At 41.6% G+C, this 19,263-nt stretch overlaps 1 protein-coding gene across 1 annotated transcript in view; it reads right to left on the reverse strand.

Moving 5' to 3' along the window:
• LOC106950344 (paired box protein Pax-6) overlaps positions 1-702 on the reverse strand; it is a 37,513-nt gene extending 36,811 nt beyond the window's left edge. The window contains exon 1 of the mRNA XM_015037124.1: positions 530-702. The gene's annotated coding sequence lies outside the window, so the exon portion shown is untranslated. The remainder of the gene's footprint in view (positions 1-529) is intronic.
• Positions 703-19,263: the final 18,561 nt, after the last annotated feature.

Genomic DNA, 19,263 nt, shown 5'->3' on the forward strand with positions numbered 1-19,263 from the left:
AACGGGTTGAATTCATTAAGTTCAAAATGACATACTAATCCCCCACAACAATCAAAAAAAAAAAAAAAAAAAACTTAAGCAAGCGGAGGAAGCATCGATCCAAGACCCGCAGGTGAGAGATTCCGCCGCTGGACAGCGACATGTCCGCCGGACTGATCAATGGAGTCCGAGCAGTTTTCAACTCACCAGAGGTTTTAATGGAAATACGTTAAAAGCGCTTGAAGTGAGGATTAAATAAAAGCTGCATTAGCGGCAACAGAAAGGAAATCCGCTCACTCTGATCAGCTTGTGTAGTTGATTATGGAGCAACATGCGAAGCACTTTTTCTTTCTTTTCTTTATTTTTTTCTTTCTTTAGTATCCGAACATGCGTCAGGGTTGTAAAAAGTTCTCGTTCTATAAAAGGAAAATATACGCATATTCTCCAGCAGCGTTTATGTCGTTCAACATCAGAACTGATTAGGATGTATGTATGAAAAGCTTTAAAAATAAAATAAAATAAAATAAAACTGTGATTCAGCGAAACTCACCGGAGTGAAGGCAGCAGCGGTGTGTAACCGTGTATCCTATCCGTGTGTATATAAGTTCGCCTCGTCCCTCCGCCGGATTTCTCCTCAGAAACGTGTAGCTCCCGAAAAAAAAATAAATAATAAAAAAAAAGTCTGTCTACGTTCGGATCCGTCGTGGAGTTGAAATGTCAATGAGAGTGAGGAGGGTTGGAAAAATATGCAGCACTAACCAGCAACTTTCCCCCTCAGCATCAGCCTGAAGTTGGCAGTGATTGGCTGGAGTGACGGCTCGACGTCACACCTTGGACAGGACGCGGTGGAGCGCAGGGACAGGGAAGTGCGCAAGGTGGCCTCCATGTGGAGCTCACCGGCCTGTGTGCGGGGAGCCGCATGCGTGCGGGCGCTAACACAACTAGCCACCGACTCTACAGAGACTCTGCTCTGCATTATAAAGGCTATTGTTTTATTTTAATCGTGTGTATTTTAATTTAATTGTCCGCTCTGCTCTCAAGTGTCTGTAAATGCACGCCGAGCGTGCCGCAGGCCAGTGACGCGCCCAGGGGAGGCCCACAGGGGGCATCTGGCACCCATATAAATTTACACTCTTAAAAATATCTAACATATTAAGACAGATCAATTTTGGTTAATAGATAAATACTTGTATTTATTTATTTATTTATTTATTTATTTATTTATTTATTTATTTATTTATTTATTTATTTATTTATTTATGTCTACCACATAAATAAATTCTACCACAGCAACAACACATCCAATAAATCACATTAAATTCTGCTCCGAAGCTGATATTAGCTAAGGTTCTTCTGAATTTCAAATGGTCTGGAAATTACAGTGTGTGCATTTTATTAGTTTATTTTGTCTAGCAGCGCTCATAAAAAAAAAATAATAATAAAAAAAATCTGTGATGTTCTGTGTTAAGATAAATTGTGCTGACTTACATCGTGACTAAGAATTTCTGAATTAGTTGCTGAGGTGTTAAGACGTTAAAAGCGTTATTTGGGGGTGTTTTCCTGCCTGGGCATGCTCAGTGCAACAGGTGAGGGCAGACCACGTGGAAGCAAATCTCTCTCAGACCTCCCCTACCACTCTCGGTGGATGCGGGGTATTTTTTCAATCTCTCACATAGAAACTCACGCATAGAAACGAGAGGAATAAAACGTTTTCTTCGCCATAAAGCAGAGGTAACCAGACGTCTCCACTGTTTCTAGCCTTTTATTTCTCTGGCCCTATAAAATTGTCATCAGTGACTCATAATTGGGCTTCTGCTCGGCTTTTACCGAGGCAGGCTAAAAGCTTCAAACTTTTTTTTTTTTTTTTCCACAACCACTGACGTTTGTGTCAATTTGAACAAGACGGTGAGTTAATGGGCAACCGCGCCGCCGCTCGTCTCCCAGGAAGAGGCGGTGAGGGGAGGAGGGGGGTTGGTAGTGGGGGGGGCAGGGCAGGTACTGGCCAGCCAGGACTGGCTGCGTTCGGGTCATTATTTGGATGCGCTGCCATTAAGAGGCCTCGATACTGTGCAACGCAGCAGGGTGCTCAACATGGGCGCTGGAAACCGCACGGCTTGGTCCCTGCTTATCAGGCTGTCAATAAAACGAGATGGGATGCAGCGGTCGGGCCAGGTGCTCCCTTTCCCTTCCCACACAGTCCCGCTCTCCAGAAGCAGATCAGGCGTGAAGGCAAATCTGTCCAGCCGGTTTTCCCTCTGCCGTCACCACGCTGCTGCTGCTGCTGCACAACGCCACCTCCCTCTCCTTCCCTTCCTCCCTCTCTCCCTCCCTCCCACCCCGCTTTTCTGTCCCTCTCTCCCACGCACACACACGCAGGCATTTGCACACTAAAACACACTGACAGTTGTTTCTGCGTTTTATAGATGTATGGAAACTCTGCAACTCAAATATTCATGATATCAGCCCGTATTTGTGTGTGATTCTATTATCTATTCCCATTGCATATTAACCAAGACATTCCAGTCTAAGTTAAGCACCAGACTTAACTTGTAGATATAAGTTAGACACACTGTGGCCTTTAAGTGAAAAAAGAAGAAGAAGAAAAAAACTTGGAGCAAACTACAGATGCTGCACTTTAGTCTTTTTTTGTTTTGTTTTGTTTTGTTTTGTTTGGTTTGGTTTGGTGTTGCACTGAGAAGTCAATCTCCTGGGCGCCCCGTCTGATCAAAAATTAAAACAAATCATGCAATGATCGACCTCCCCTCTCTAGCCATGCAGAACATTATGCTACCATCGCTCTACGCTTCACGAGCTTATTGTTTACTGCCGCTGTAGCAGACAGGGAAAAATGTCCAGGGCGACCAAGCACTTTGGGTGCACGCAGAGATGATGCAGCTCTCAAAGAGAGGAAACCCGAGACAAGAAGGTGAGTTCCTGAACTTGGAGTTTATTTTAAATAGCACCTGAATCAAAGCCTTGAATCACAACTCTTAGCTGCAAAAATGCCTTTTGTTGTGTGCGCAATGAACGATGAATCAAATGGGGGCAACAGTTGTTTGGGCCCCTGGATACCTGATGGATGACATGATAGTGTGATTCTGCCAAAGAGCACCAGCAGTGTTCAGGGGACTCAGCCGACCGTGTCAGTTTGCTGTAGACAATGAAAGAGTGATCTAACCTAATTCCCACCTCTCATTACACGAACGTAAAGACGCACTTTATCGTTTCTCTCATTTCTGCGCTGGAATGTTTTAAGAAGTTGTGCGCGCTCTGTTGTGCGCAGAGCTTGATTTGTTTTCTTCTCCGCGCTCTGCGGCTTCGGATCGAGACATTAGCCGAATTCCCCCGGGGTGATTGGATGCAATTTGTCCGGAGCAGACAGGCACGCCCTGGATGTTAGGAGTTCACTTTCGCTCGACGTGACAAGCCCGAACTTCGATCTAGAATTTCATCTGAAAGCGCAGAGAGCGGAAAGATCCCGTGCCATTAAGTGTTCTTCTGGCTTTTCTTCCTTTGGAAACAACATGATCACTTTCCCCAACCCCCTCTTTTTTTCTTTTCTGATAAATATCCAAAACAGGTCTACTTGCCAAACAGTTGATCCATGTGAGAGGCCTGTGCGAGCAGTGAAATATGTGGAACTGCACACGTCAGAGTCAGGGTGTGTACAGAAAGTGAGAATGAAGGGATAGTATGCCCCAAATCTATGACCCTTAAATTAAATTAAAGATTGACAGTTTCATGGATTAAAAGGAAAAAAAAAAAACATACCCAAGACTGACACCTGCCATCCAGGCTTCGCCCTGATTGATTCTGATGCTTTGTGCTCTGAACAATAATGCTCCTGCTTTGCGCAGGGCTGAACAGGCGCGTTTCTCACTCACTTGCCAGGAGTGGCTAAAGTCAGTGTCCGTGTCGCGCTGTGAGCTGACAGGGGAAAATGGGAGCTAACGAGGTTGTCAGATGTCCTGACAAGACAAATGAGAGCTCGTCACTGCCCGCGCTTTAATAACATTTAATGGAAACGTATTGCACCGTTCAAAAATAAAGTGCTGCAAATACCGGGCTCTGATGGCGACTCAGTTAATTACGCACGGTGCAGCAAATTACGCATCAACTAATGGGTGTTGGCCTGGATTCAGCGCCATCAAGGAGCACTACCTTCATAACAAATGTGATCTAATATAGCAATTGGACCTCCGACTTTCAACAGCTAATTGGGGGGAAAAAAAGAAGAAGAAAAAGACAACTATGAGATTTGTGTTGTGTGAAATACCAGTGGAATGTATGTTTTACAGCCGCCATGGCAACGATTTTAAGTTATCGGTTGAGGTGAACCTTGATTTGTTTAAGAGAGTTTAAATGGAAAGCGCGCTTTATCCTCTTTACTTGATCACTTTCATCCCCTCAGCTGCAAGAACAAAAATATTCTGTGCATCGAGGTTGTGCACTTTCCTGTGAAATACGGGGCGAGCGTTTTAGCCAACACACCGCTTGGCATTTGTGATCAAGACATAGGATCTCAACGCAAGTTTGAACTCGTTTCTCCGTTTAGTTGTCAATTTGTAACTCGATTGTTCCAATAAGGCGCGTGAATGTCTGAACTCCGCAGATTTTGATTTAAATAAATAAATAAATAAATAAATAAATAAATAAATAAATAAATAAATAAATAAATAAATCTTCCATGTAAAGGAGAAGCTGCACATTTTAACCCCTGGCTAAATATGTATACACCAAGACAAACATCGAATCTGCCTTCAAAAAACTCAGCATTCGAAATCAAATCTTCTTCAGCTGAGTATTAGAAAGACCCTCTCGCCAGATTCAGCCGGCACGACGATGAGTGACGTGTGACGGAATGACATTTGTGAGCTTGTAATTCAGCCCCGCTCTTTTCTCTCTCCTGGTGGAGGAGGCGGGATGTAAAAATAGACATTAGTTCGCTAATGCCATCACCTGGCCTGTGGCGCTTTACTGCGTGGGGTCAGAGAGGCCAGAGCACCTGCTGCAGAGAGGCAATTACTAGATAGATAGATAGATAGATAGATAGATAGATAGATAGATAGATAGATAGATAGATAGATAGATAGATAGATAGATAGATAGATACTCCACCACCATACTCCCACCACCGTGTTTCACTTGGGGATTGTTTTAGTCTAGCATCACGCCAAAAATCTGAGGAAAATCTAAAGTGTTTAATTAAATATCTGTCAAGGTGGCGGATATAAGGCTCTTCAGACACGTTGGAACGCCTGACGGCGCAGAGACCATCATGGCTCCCAGCAACAGAGGTGACGGATAAAGCACCAAATGTGACAAACTCAGCGCAAATCTTTGTGATACGCATAAACGGATGCAGCGGGCGCAACGCAGGCTTCGCAAATCCACACAGATAACAGGCCTGTGTAAAACAACACACAGCAAATCAGGCAATAACGACGGCAAACCGTCTGGAAAATGGACGCACATAGTGTGGCAAGAAATCACTTCTTCCTCCCCTCCCTCCTTCTCCGTGTCCGGATGACAAAGCCTATCCCGGAGTAAATATTTTGAGGATAATTGAACTGATTGTTATTTGCAAGTTTCTCCGTCTTGAATATAAAAGCGGCGGCATGCCTGTGCGCACCCCTAATGACTTTCAGACCATTGGCAAGATATATTCATAAAGGGGCAACTCCTGAATCGTTAATGCGCAGTTCTGCGGAGCATGTCAGGATGCATTACTGATTTGGACTCTCCATCCTTTTCCTGCAAATCGCAAAGATTATTCACACTAAGAAATTGTAAATTATTACACCGAGACTCATAGAGTTCACCAAAAAAAAAAAAAAAAAAAGTCCCAACTCAACCCTTCGGGGGGCTTTTAAGGAAGCTCGGCTGAGCTCCACTAAAATCTCTAAAGCCTTTCATGTTCTGGAGAAAGAGGCGACAAAACAAGGAATCTTAGACAAGTGTAAAGCGACAAAAAGGAAAACATCGAATTTTGTGTTTTGACATGTGTGCGACTTATTCTGGATTCACTTTGTTCACTCCTTGAACGTACAGATTATTGAAGACTTCTCCGAGGAGAAATAAAGATGATTTTCGGGTCAGCGCTTCACTATTGATCTTATTCAGTCCATCCCTTGCAGGCCGGTTATTCAGCAGCACCCCGCTGTGGATACACACTACATCTCGGTCTATGCAGTGTTAAGCCCGCATTCTGGCCACGGAGGGCCTCTGTGTACTCCGTGAAACGTTTCTAAATGTAATCACAAACGAACCGTAATTAGACAAGTAATTACCGGCGTAATTAACAGCCTCTTTCTGCTCGCTGTGCTTTGATATGCTCGGCCGGCGCTCTCTGCGCTTTATGGCTCACAGGCGGCAGCCGTGGCGGAGGATAAAGTCTTTATTATTATTGCTGGAAACCCATCTGGTAATAGTCTTGCCCGAGACCTCCTCCCCCCTAATCAAGGTTTTAATTAAAGACGGTTGAGGGCCATGGAGAACATGAAGGCCAGTAATTAAGACTAACATTGGACCCTAACAGATGCAACCCTCCTCCTGCGTTGACGCAAAAAAAAAGAGAGAGAGAGAGAGAAGAGCGCACACAAGTCTAGGCGCACTGCAGGGTCGCTGATGCTTAATATTCAGTAAATAATGACGGATGAACTGTGATTAAAGGTTGCCGCTCATTTTTAATACACCAAGACAACTCAATAAACTCAGCAAAAAAAAAAAAAAAAAAAAAGAGGGAAAAAAAAAGAAATTTTCGAACTTGTACCAGGTTTAAATCAAACCCTGAACCTTGGTGGGAATGTCAGACTACATAACGCAACTGGGTATGGGTATTGTTTTCCTCTATATGCTACTATATACAGTATGACTCACCTGACTTGGATTTGCATGGGCTTATTTTCATATCGCTTTGACGTGTGATGATTTGAAGACAGCTGTAGGGTTTTGTCGCGGGAAAGAGTCTCCGATCAACATGCGTTAGAGTGATGTGTGCGCATTAACCAGGCAGGTTCCGCCCTGAACAGGAACTCCACCAGAAGTAGACATTTAGCTCATTTCCATTATTGAAAATCTTTGCTGGGGTCATTTTGACATTGGGATGGAAGAGAGCGGTCTTTCAGGACGCAACTGCTTTGGGTTTTCCTGCGTCTATTTAGCCTACTTTGTGCATATAAGTGTGCCAAATCAAATCACGTCACACAGCAATAAAACTGTCACTGATTCCCTAATGCGCCCCCCCCCTCCCTTCTCCATCCCAATCCCCATCCCCCAGTAACTGCTCCTTCCTCTGTGGTTTTGCGCTGCGAAAGTTAAGGTTTGGCCCTCTTCAGATGGGCAAGCAGATGGGCAGAAGTTTCGCCAAAATCCCCCGCAAAGTACCATGTCTGCTAGAGCAGAACAAGAGAAAAACGCAGATTAAAAGAAGACTGCTGTCTGGCTCCTGGTCACACCTTCCTCAACAAATGAAGTCCAACATAAGGGCCAAAGAGTTTAGACACCACGATGATGACCCTAGCACTCGCCCTGCTCCACTAAAAAGCACACAATTTACAGGAGAAGATATATTTTTTTTTTTTACTCCACTGCTCTTAAGGGTTATGTATCTCTGAGATCTTATTTAAACTGTATCAGTTCGACGTAATTGTCCAAATAAAGTGTTATTTACTCAAAACTAAACCAGCTTCCTTAAAAGAAAACGTCAGAGTCTAAATTTAACCGAAACATCTTCAGACTGTTTGAGAAGTTGCCCTGAGCGCTTCGGCAGCTCCCAGGCTCCCAGAAGCGCCTCACTCGCCTCTTGTGGAGCTTTTCTGACTCCTAGTGGCGAGTGAGAGATCTGCAGCTGTTGTTGGTGAGGAGAAGTTGAAACTTTTATGCCCCGAGGAACTGGCAAATAAGCAAGAAAACAATTGAAATTCTCATTTTTAAAGTAGCATTTTTCACATTTATGGAAAATAATGTTGTTATTTTTTTTATTTAACTTCATTTGTATTTGTCAGTACACCACACACGTTTTTGTCATTGTCCAACGAATGACTACAAAATGCCTAATTTAACCCAAGTCCTTATAAACGCAGTCACCTTATTGGAGTTACATTTATTCTTTGACATTTAGGAAATATTGTTCCCCCTGTTACATCTTTGAGCAGTTTAACGATTTCCATGGCTTTATACCAACAGCTACTGACATATATTGATGTGTTCTGCAGTCACTGTCACACATTGCCAGCTGAAGCAGCTAATGCATGTATGAAGCCTCTGTTGTGTCAATAAAAAAAAAAATACCACTTTGACAGCTTCACTGTTTATAGTTGCTGGCTGCATGCATGCATCTACTAATAAAAAAATAGAATAATGTCATAACATTCATCTTCAGTTGTTGATTTTACACAATAAAAACACATACAAATATAATTAATTATGTGAGCAGTGTAAATTATGAATGATCATTAATATTTAAAAGTAATCAATGCACACGGAGGGATCGGATATTAGTTTTAGGAGAATATCAAGCCATTCAATTTTGTATTTTTTTTATTTGACCTTATATTCACACAAGTTGAAAAGTTTATGTGTGAGTTAATGTGAAAATGAATAGATTTTGCACTTCTTTTGTGAGTTTCTTCATTATCTGTTTAAATCTCTTCTCATAAACACTGACCAGTGTCCATAACTAACTCTTTTCTTCTTTTTTTTTTTTATTGACGCCCCCTTGTTACAATAAAGCAGCTCTGCAAAGCTTTTTTTTTCTTTTTTTTTTCTGTGTCTCCCAAGTTTGTGTGAGAGAAGCATGCAATTACCCTTAATATCTCAGTAATGCAAAAAGAATGAGGCTTAATTTTCCATCTGGTTGCATGGAGAGAAATGTCAAACGTATTGGATTGAGACTGCGGTTTTAATCATTAAGGGATCACGGTTAAGGTTGATAAGGAAGGATTAGGGTTTGGCTGCTCATGCATAATTTAGCCTATTGATCAGATGGGCATCAGGCTCACACAGCCAGTTGGAAGAGGATTCTTTTAACAGTTATGTTAATATTCAAAATAGCAAAAATGTTAAAGCACTTTAATATTCTAAAGTGCCTTTAAACTTTAGAATATTGGTATTACAGCAAATTGTCATGTATCTTATGCAGATACAAAGAAGATTGGTGACAGTGCAGTTGAAAACGTAGCTGCAGCATTTTCTGCAGACACACATGGGATGCTGCAGGGCTGTTTCCCCTCATAGGATCTTTGTCTCTCCCTCGTTTTACTCTTTTTCTTTTCCAATGTGTGGAAGGAGGCTGGCATTTACTTGACAATTTCTGCCTTTAAGTGCACACTTTAAGTGCAGTGTTTTTATATACACCTAAGATAGCTGCAGCCTAGGACAATTTAACAGGCAATTTAACTGACCGTGTGTTAGTGAAGCTGTCTGAGTCCCACTCTTTGCCAGAGCGTCATGGCATGATGGATGTAGGCAGTCTGGGCTAGGTGGAAGCGACACACACACACACCCAAATGCTGTCCCGCTGAACACACAGCTACGCGGACACGCCACTCTGCCATATTTTCTCAATACAAACACATATGGGCCCATCCACAGCCAAACCCCCTTCCATTAAGTCAACATCTTGTGCTGGCGGTTGGAACAGTGCGGGGCTGGAGTCAGGTCGTCCAAATCCGTCAGTAAGCGGAGGCAGAGGCGTTTGTCATCCTCCTCTCTGGGCACCATCCTCCTGGAAGAGAGAGAGGGGGGACAGAGGGTGGTGGAGCTGCGAAGCATCTGGCTTTGGTAGCTCCAGCTGCAGGAAGAGAAGGGGGACAGGAGCTCCTCTGCAGCCCAGGGGAGGCACTCCTTCTGCAGCCAAAACCCTCCGCTACCCTGTCTGCTGGATGAGGAGGTGGTGAGGCAAATCAAATAAAGAGTAAGCTGGTACTAATGAACCTAAAGCGTGCAAAATTGATCTTTTTCATGAGTGTTTTATGTGAAACGCCAGCGATCTCTCGATGAAATGCGTCGAGAGGAATCACAAATACGACAGATGCAGGAACACAAACTCAAACCAGGTTATCTTTGTAGTGACATCCAAGCCAACTGTTGTAGAAATTAAACTTCAGCAAAAATTCATTTTTCTTCATTTGTCAACACACTTAATAGACGGTTTTCTTTGAAAGAAGAGAGCAGAGAAAGTGCTAAAAAGTATTCCCAATGCCATTTGACTAGAATGCTGGAGCAGAGGAAAATGTCACCCAAATAATGACCCAAAAATCAGAGGCCACAATCGCACTGCCAAGGCCCGGAGACACTCTTTAGCATCTAACGTCAGTGTGCAAATGATGTTTAGCCGCCGGTGGACGTTTAGTACCAGACTTCGTAGCCTCGGAGGGTGCTTTGTCACAGATCTGTGGATGATTCAGAGCCCGAGGACAGCATTTAGTGTTGGCACTTAATGTCCCAATGTGTTCCAGGGTTTGCTCTGAGGCCGTATACAGTTGTGCTGATTGAAGGAAAGAGATCAAATTAGATGTTTTTTGGGGGGAAGAGATGAGTCCTCAGAGGGGCAACACAAGCATTGTTTCTCTATTGTGAAGTGTGACCTTTATGGCAGGAAGTGCAAGAGGGAAGGGGGGAAGTTGAGGAGCCCCTGCACCCTGTCTGAGAACTCCTCTGGGATTAATTAACCCCATTCTTCCATTAGGCCTCTGGGATCGTCTATAAGATTGGAAGTTTAGCTTTGCAGGAATCTCCGTTCAGGATTCAACAGACATCTTTCAGGTATGAAACAAAATGACTCGTCCTGGGGGGCGTATACAGAGACCAAAATCTAAATTCACATCCAAGATTTCTAAATGCAAGATTATTAATGCATATATCTGCTTCATATGTATTGGTTGAGTGCAGGATTTTGCTCTATTCTTTCACACAAACTTTAACTAAATTGCGACTTTCTTCTTGCTTGAAAATCTACACAAAAATCTGCATTTTCAGCTTCTTTCCAGGAGTGTATCTGTACATTTTTCATTCACCTTCCTTCACTCCTGGTGACATCCACCAGGACCAAATAGTGTATGACAGCTCACACCATGCAATGAAGGTTGTCCCCTGCAAAATTCAGTTTTGGTGTGATGTTTTGTTTTGGTGGAGAAAGCAGATCCCTTCTTCATCCACACACATCTGAAAAACACCTTTGGCCTCATGTTGCTAGACAATATCCTCCCAGTATTTCAGTGGCTCATCCAAATCTTCTGTAGCAGGTTTTAAACGAGCTCCGACATCTTTTTTCAACATCTGCACACCCTCATCAGGGTCATGAGGTCCTGTGATCCAAACCTGCTGACAGTCCCTGATACAAGACTGGAAACTAAAGGGAGACAGAGTCTTCCCTCATGTGGCCCCCAAGACTCTGAAATTCCCTTCCTCTGTCTCTGAGGTCAGCAGATTCATGGTTTATCTTTTTTAAATCAGCTTTCAGTTAATTTTGTGCTTTTTTATTTTTATTCTCAGTTTGTACAAGCAATTTGTAATTTTTTATCTTGAAAGATGCTGCATAAATAAGAGTCCACTTCTTCAGCAGTGGAGTCTTGTGCTGTGAGGGTGCATTGAAGCCAATGGGGTTGAGTGCATTACTTTACCTTTTTTCATGGAAAAGCACATCTTATAATGCCAGGTCTTTCTGAAGCTCTAATTTATTGGTCCTTGGCTCTTGGACAAAATTTTTGTATATTTCCAAATGCAGAGTACCTCGTCGCGGCTGGTTTATGGCGAAACGATGTTCTTTTCACTACAAGATTATCACTCCAAGTGAGCCCACTGGACCATTCAGATGTTTCTAAATGTAGCTGTAATCATTGCCATTAGTGTGTTTTGCAGCACTAGGATTTTTTTATGTGATAATCTTGATTGTGCCAGTTAATGCCAGCCTCTGTGCAGCCCACCAGTTAACCGAGCCATCTGATGCCGCTTTCGAAATACTGACAGATTTCAGTAGCTTTTCCCTTTGTCACATTGTTTACACATAACTTAACTAATGGACTAATTTGCTCTGATATATTTGCTTGTGTTGGTTACCTAGACTGTTGAATTGTATGTTGAGTGTCCCATTGGAAATATTTAAACTAAGAAAACCATTGGGTTATTTTGTCCAATGTGCATACTGTTTTATAATAGAAACATTAAACTTGCAATATCTTTGTATAAAAACAAACTAATTAAATGGAGGGGGGGGGTGTGGGTGCTTGGACACTAAGCAAACAAAATCTGCAACACTGATTAAGTGTTCTGAACTTTTTAGTCCATTTCAAACAAAGTTACTGCTGACAAACAGCATGCTGCACCCCGAGCTACACCTTATTAGTTTTCCTCATAACTCTTTTCTGTGCATCACATTATTATTGTGTCTGTGATCAATTCTTTCTCCGTTTGTCTCAAAGGAGCATCTTAACAACATAAGACACCTTAGTGGTTAGTCCCAGAAGCTAATGGATTTAGTGGCACAGATCACAAGCATCTGTTTGATGTCACTAATGATATGTCAAGGGGTTGGGGGGCAGGCGGGGGGCGCTGCCATGTGCTATTCTCCTGATCGCCTATAGATGCATGTCTGTATATAATGTGACGAATGAGAACACCGATCCACTTCTCCTCTCCTGAAACCAGACCATTACTGTCAATCATGTGGATGGCTGCAGCAGGCCGGAGGCTGCCAGCTCACACACGACGAGCGCCTGTCCCCACAGCCTCATGATGACGGTCCCCAGACAGGCTACCATAACAGCTCCAGCTAATCTTCTTTTCATGGTCTTCATTACGACCTGTCAGGACATAAATTGAGGCTAAATTGCCGTGTTTATTAACACGGAGCCAAAGCAGCATCTTTTAACTCCCCTTTTCCTGCCACCTCCCTCCATCCCTCCCCTCCTCTGCCTTGTGTGAATGTTAACATTTAATAGTGACCAAGAGGATCAATTACAATGCAGTGTGAAATCACACACATACACACACACACACACACACACACACACACACACACACACACACACACAGAGGAGCGCTGGCATTCACAGCTCCACCTTAATGTGTCTCCTCAAACATTATGCCCTCTGTTGATGACCACCTCAGAAAACCCATTCAGACAGACACTTGCTTGCCACATATTTTCAGCTCCACTGGCGATGGTAAAGGAAAAGGGGGCCATGCTTCACAGAGCACCGCAGCAGCCCAGCCTGGAGACTAAGACTTGCTGCGGCCTTTGCCATATAACACAGTAATTACTAGATCAAATCTGTTCAAACTGAAGCAACGTTGTTCTATGATCCCTCCTATACTAATCAGCGCGCTGAGGTATGGCTGGGCGACTATAAATTGCTGACTTAATTAAAACTAGGACCTCTCTGTCATCTAATTACAGGGAGAAAAGGTTATTGCTTCGATGCAATTTTCCAAATATGATTCCTTCGCGGTTATTAAAAGCTCGGGCGTCGTTTATTGTTTCAGATTTTTCAATATGGAAATGGCCCCGGTGACAGACGTAATGACTCGGGGAAAACGCTTCATCTCGATAGTGGCCCGGCATGGCCATTTGTCTGAGATAAGTGGAGCGGACAGGGAACGGGAAAATGTCATGGCAGGCATCCCATGATTGCCTCCACTTTACAGTTGTCATTAAACAGAGCAAAGGTTTCTTTTCTCTTGCGTGGCAGCGATGAGAAGTTTATTAATCTCTCCAGAATAGAGCGCACTGTGGGTTATTAGAACAGCAGAATTTCACAAGAGAGAGGGGGCTGGGGGGGGGGATTGTGTGGAGTAATTTAGCGATGAGAGGCTCCACTCTGAGGTGTTGTTCTGTTAGATCTGTATCGTGCTTGATTTCCAGTTTTAAACCTTTCTGAAAACCATAACAGTTACAGAAAAGGGAAATGTAAAAAGTATCAGCTTATGGGGAATCGAAATCTAACATTAGAATCAAATCGAAGTAGAATAGAAATACTTCGTTTTGGTCAAAACAAGGTGAGAAGAGCTCTTTCTGTGGAATATTTGAAAGGTATACACTTTATTGTTCTCTTCGTCTGAAAGCTACCAGCAACTGGAGTAGATGCTAAGTAGGATAGAAGAAGGTATTGTGAACCATAACCATCCTAATAGTTCAGGATTCGTTTGATATTCGATGTTCACTATCACAGTTTCATTCAGCAGTGATTTTAGGTTTAAAATGTCTTCATTAAATGTCCAACACAACGCTTAACTAAAAGCAAACATGTCTGCTAAGATGAAATATTGCACACAAAAACTGTCAGAAGAAAAAAACTTTTGATAGTTAGCCAACTCAGACTCATTTCGTTCTTATTCTAATTTTGCTGCTTAATATGATACAGTTCCCATCCATCCATCCATCCATCCGCGAGACATTTCTGGCAAGAGGCAGGGTACACCCTGGTCAGGTCACCAGTCCATCACAGGGCAACACAGAGACTGACAGAACAAACAATGCTCACAACTAAGGAGAATTTAGAGAAACCAATTAACCTGACAGTCATGTTTTTGGACTGTGGGAGGAAGCTGGAGTACCCAGAGAAAACCGACTCATGCACAGGGAGAACATGCAAACTCCACGCAGAAAGACCCCGAGCTAGGAATCAAACCCAGGACCTTCTTGCTGCAAGACAACAGCTCTACCAACTGTGCAGCCCCTTCTGATTGGTCTAATTTCAGTACCTAAACAATGAACCTATGTGAAAAAAAATATTTACTGTACATACCAATCTACTTTATGAAAATGTGAAAAATTTAATCAGCTATTAATTCCCAAATTCCTTTCTATCGTGCATGCAGTAAACAATGTACCCAGTATTTTTATTTTGCTTTATTTGACATCTTCTGCAAATTGGATAGATGACTGACTTTCAAAATTTTAATTCCTCAAATGAGGCAATTTTTCATCTGCTGCTTATGTGGCCCTGAAGTAAAAATAAAAACTTGCAGTAAAACATAATCAAGAAAGTCTGTGGTGCTGTACTTCTGCCATCATCTGTTGGATTAGCAGCATCCAATAGATCATCCATCAAAACCCAGGACTTAGAAAGGCTAAACATCCTGGTAAAAAGGCTGTCGTCGTTCTGGAGACTCCTACGAAGTCTCATGCAATGATAGTGTGAAGAATTCTGGTTATTCATAAAATCAGAAGACAGAAAAACATAGTGTCTTCAGTTGGAGGCTTCTTCAGAGTCGCTGTAATACTGACTGCTACAGGAGATCCTTCCTGCCCACAGTCATCTGCATCTATCACAACTTTTTAAAGAAAATTATGAGTTGAAACAGCACTCAATTTATCTTTGGGATCAATAAAGTATTTTTGAATCTGAAAGTGAAATATGCAACGGTAGCACACATGTAGGTTTTTATTAACCAGCAAAATCCAGGCTGCAGATACAACAATGATGGGTTTTTACTTTCATCCAAAGCAGCAGCATACATGCTAAACAAATCTTCAAGGAGAAAAATCTATGCCTATGCTGAATTACATGTAAGACAACTGGATGGGAACAAACCTTGAAGCACATAAACACAATAAAAACATAATATGATTTTGTTAGCTGCATATTTAACCTCAAACAAGCATAGGGTTAAGTTTTTTTTTTTTTTTTTTTTTTTAAGAATGCCTGGTTATCCATAAATCGTCCACGCTTCAACAAACTAGAAAGCCTTTGCTGCATAAAGACAGAATTATCTGTGGAAGACATAAATATGGAAGTGACAGTTCTCATGGGGCAGCAAGAGGCCACAACAAAACAGGAGCCCATCCCGGACACTAATGCCCCGTGTCTCCCACCATAGGGTTTTCTTAATTACATTAACCAAATGCGCTCTGCTGTGTGTGCAATCTCATGGTTAACTGAACACCCCCGTAGCTGCACCCGCCCCCCACCCCACACACACACACACACACCTCCCATCCTCGTCCCACGGTGAAATATTCATGTTGAAAGCCACTCTTCCCATCGACTCTCTTCCTCCAACATGTTCTTGCCCGTAGTTGCTCAACCATGCTATCATTGTTTGGGAGTAACCTCTCCAAAACGTGCCACTATTATTTGATATTAGGGCAACAGAAGTGTTGAAATATTCACTCTAGTGAAATAAGGGGCCGAGCTGAATTTAAACATCTTCATGACTGTTAAGTTGAAGTGTGTTGACGTTTGTTTGTAGCATTTTACAGCACAATTTCCTTACAAAGCTTCTATTAATGTATATGTTCTTTATATAATTTGGAGCTGCATCTGATTCTAAAGTACATATTTGTGTTTCGGACTGTTATCCCAAAACACTGATTCAGATTGACTAGGCGGGACTAATTTGAATACATGAACTATTCATTAATTGAATAAAGAGGCTAGTTAGCCCCAAGGCCTCTTTATAATCATAAACTGGGGTGTACTACTTATGCAAAACAGCAAAGTGCCATGTGCTGGCTTATTATGCTAATGGTGAATGGCAAAATACATGTTTCTCCTGCTCACAAAAGAGGATTAGGCATGGCAGCATCAGCAAGTTGCTCCCAGTGTATAGAGTGTGTTCCTCCATATTGCAGCATCTTGAGATGCAGCTGTGTAATGTGATTCTTCCTGTACTCGTCAGGAAGCCTGGATGTGATCGCAGCCCCCTCCTCAGCTATTGCTCATCCTTTCCTGTTAAAAAAAAAAAAAAAGAAACATTATGTTACAAATTAGAACTCAACACAGGTACATTTCATCCATCCAGATAACCTTCTTTTGTTCGAGCCATTTTCTTTTGGTGAAAACATTTCAAATTTGGGGGGCAAAAACAAAACTTTGGACCTACAAAAACTAAAAAAAATTCAAGGCTAATTTCTAACACGTGTTTAAACATTTTGAATAGTTGTATCATATAATAAAAAAACTGCTCTTTGGAAGACAATATACATCATTTATTAGGTCTCATTAGCCAGAGGAACAAGACAGTGTTGCACAATGCACACCCAATCTATTGCTTAAAATCATAGATGAGGCCTCGTCCGGAGGGTATAGATATATTGATAAACTGAGATATCTGCTTGTTAGTCTGTTTCTTTCTTCACTCCAACAGTCATTAAAAATAAAGCCTGTAGTTCTGCCAACTGTATCTACTGTTGATTGTCAGCAAGCTCCTACACTGTTAGGTACAACTGATGTTTTCTTGTTAAAAGGTGCGTTACAACAGTTTTTAGTGTTGTGAATTAAAGTTTGTCCTGAAATCAGTAGTTTGACGGTTTGATTCGCATTCTGTCGTTGTGTCCTTGGGCGAGGCACTTTACCTGCTTTACCTGCAGGTGGCGGTCAGAGAGCCTGCTGGCGCCGGTGCATGGCAGACCTGCCTGTCAGTGTGCAACAGGCCAGCTGAATATGGTTGCTATCCAGTAGCTTGCCACAATTTAAAATTAAACATTTTGAAAATGATTGTATATGTCAGCGTCTGCCAGTCCAGCAGTAAAAATGTGCTAATCATTCATAAACTGTGGGCAAAATCTGTACAATCAGTAGTTCAATAAATGCAATTTGTACGATGTCATGAAACTTTAACAAAAATTATAACTAATTGCAGTGGCTGTTGTAAGTTCTCAGAGACAATAGCAGTAGTAGATGTATTGTTTTTTGTAATAGTTTTCCATGTTTCATTGATTTACAGCCAACTATATTTGTTTAGAGCAAATCTTGACACAGAAACCCCTAAATTATGACAGAATATAACATTTCAGTCAGTGCAGTTAAGAAATACTAAAGTAATGGAGCAAATTCCCTGTTGAAGTTTAATGTTAATCACTGGTTACTAGGATGAGATTTAGGGAGAGAGTAGAAATTGTTCAACTGTTTCGTGTTTTCCAGGTTTCAAGACTTTGCTTAAATTCTTTTAGAGTTTGTCCAAAACATGATACTGTCATTAAAATATAAGTGAGTACATCAAATGGAAGACGCCATTGTTCCTGTGTAAATATAAGGAAAAACTAAAGTTGTCTAGAAGCTGTGCTATTAGCTTCGACAAAACATATTTAATGTCCTACATATTACAAAAAAACAAACACAGAAAACTTAAATTTGAAAACTTCTGTTAATTACTGATACACTAGTCTGAAGCGTCTTAAAACTTTAAGTCGCTGTAGGATTGTTGTAGATATCATCCATTAAAAATAAATAAATAAATAAAAACTATCACTGAACAATATTTGCATGGAGAAAAACAGGAGAAAATAAAAGAAGAAAATGCTGCCGGCTTCATGAACACAGAAACTTTAAAACCCTAAGGTTAAGAAAATTACTAAAAAGGCTTAAATTCAAAAACACAGGAACAAATAAATAAATCAATTTCCAATATAAATAAATACATAAACACAAACATTATTCTGATGAAATGAGAAAAGACCATAACATATTGAAATCTACAGTTATCATCATTAAAGATCAAGTTATTAAAAAAATAATAATACCTCAGTGTTTTTCAGGTATTTCAAAGCAAATGTTGTTAATTAACGGTAAGCCTGCAGGAGCTCTGCCGATCCACATCTCAGGCCAGAGAATCTGTAGACAGGTCAACTATCCATCATAAGCTCCATACCTTCATGGAAGTATCACAAGAAAAGAAAAGAAAAAAACAAATTCAAATTTGCAGCTTTATACAAACTGCAAATTTGTATTTTCCAGCAAACATGGAAAATAGTGTTCTGTTCTGGTTAGATAAGACCAAAATGTAACTTTTCTGACTTGCATGAAAACCACTGAGAGGTGGAAAATTAACACACGTGGTGGTGGCATCATCAACATCATGTTCTTCAGCAGGAGCAGAGAAGCTGGTCATTGTTGGTGGGAGGATGGATGAAGCTAAATGCATCTCAAACCTGTCAACAACATCACACTATTTATTGAATCTGACTGAGCATGAGGTATTTTTGCTGTACAGAATATGGAGAAAACTTTAGTCTCTGGATGTGTGATGCTGGTGTTGACATAGGCCACCCTGGAAGCAAAATGTGACTACAAAGTATCTATGAAAAGAATCTGAATACAAATATGTGCCACAGATTACAGGTTTTTTTCTTAACTTCCTGCTATTTATGTCACTTCATAGTAATACGCTACTATGAGCTGGCCGTTCCTTTACAATTTATCATTGTACTTTCTCCATATCACTTGTCGGCTTGCAACGTGGCGCCTTAACTCCTGTAATGTTACGAAAATCCCATCTGTGCATTGTAGGGATCATGTGATTGGACGAAGCGGGGGGCCCACTGTAAAACGGATGCTGTGA

This window comes from Poecilia latipinna, unplaced genomic scaffold (assembly GCF_001443285.1).
Source record: "Poecilia latipinna isolate Pla-1442-1.1 unplaced genomic scaffold, P_latipinna-1.0 Scaffold396, whole genome shotgun sequence".
Classification (NCBI taxonomy): domain Eukaryota; kingdom Metazoa; phylum Chordata; class Actinopteri; order Cyprinodontiformes; family Poeciliidae; genus Poecilia; species Poecilia latipinna.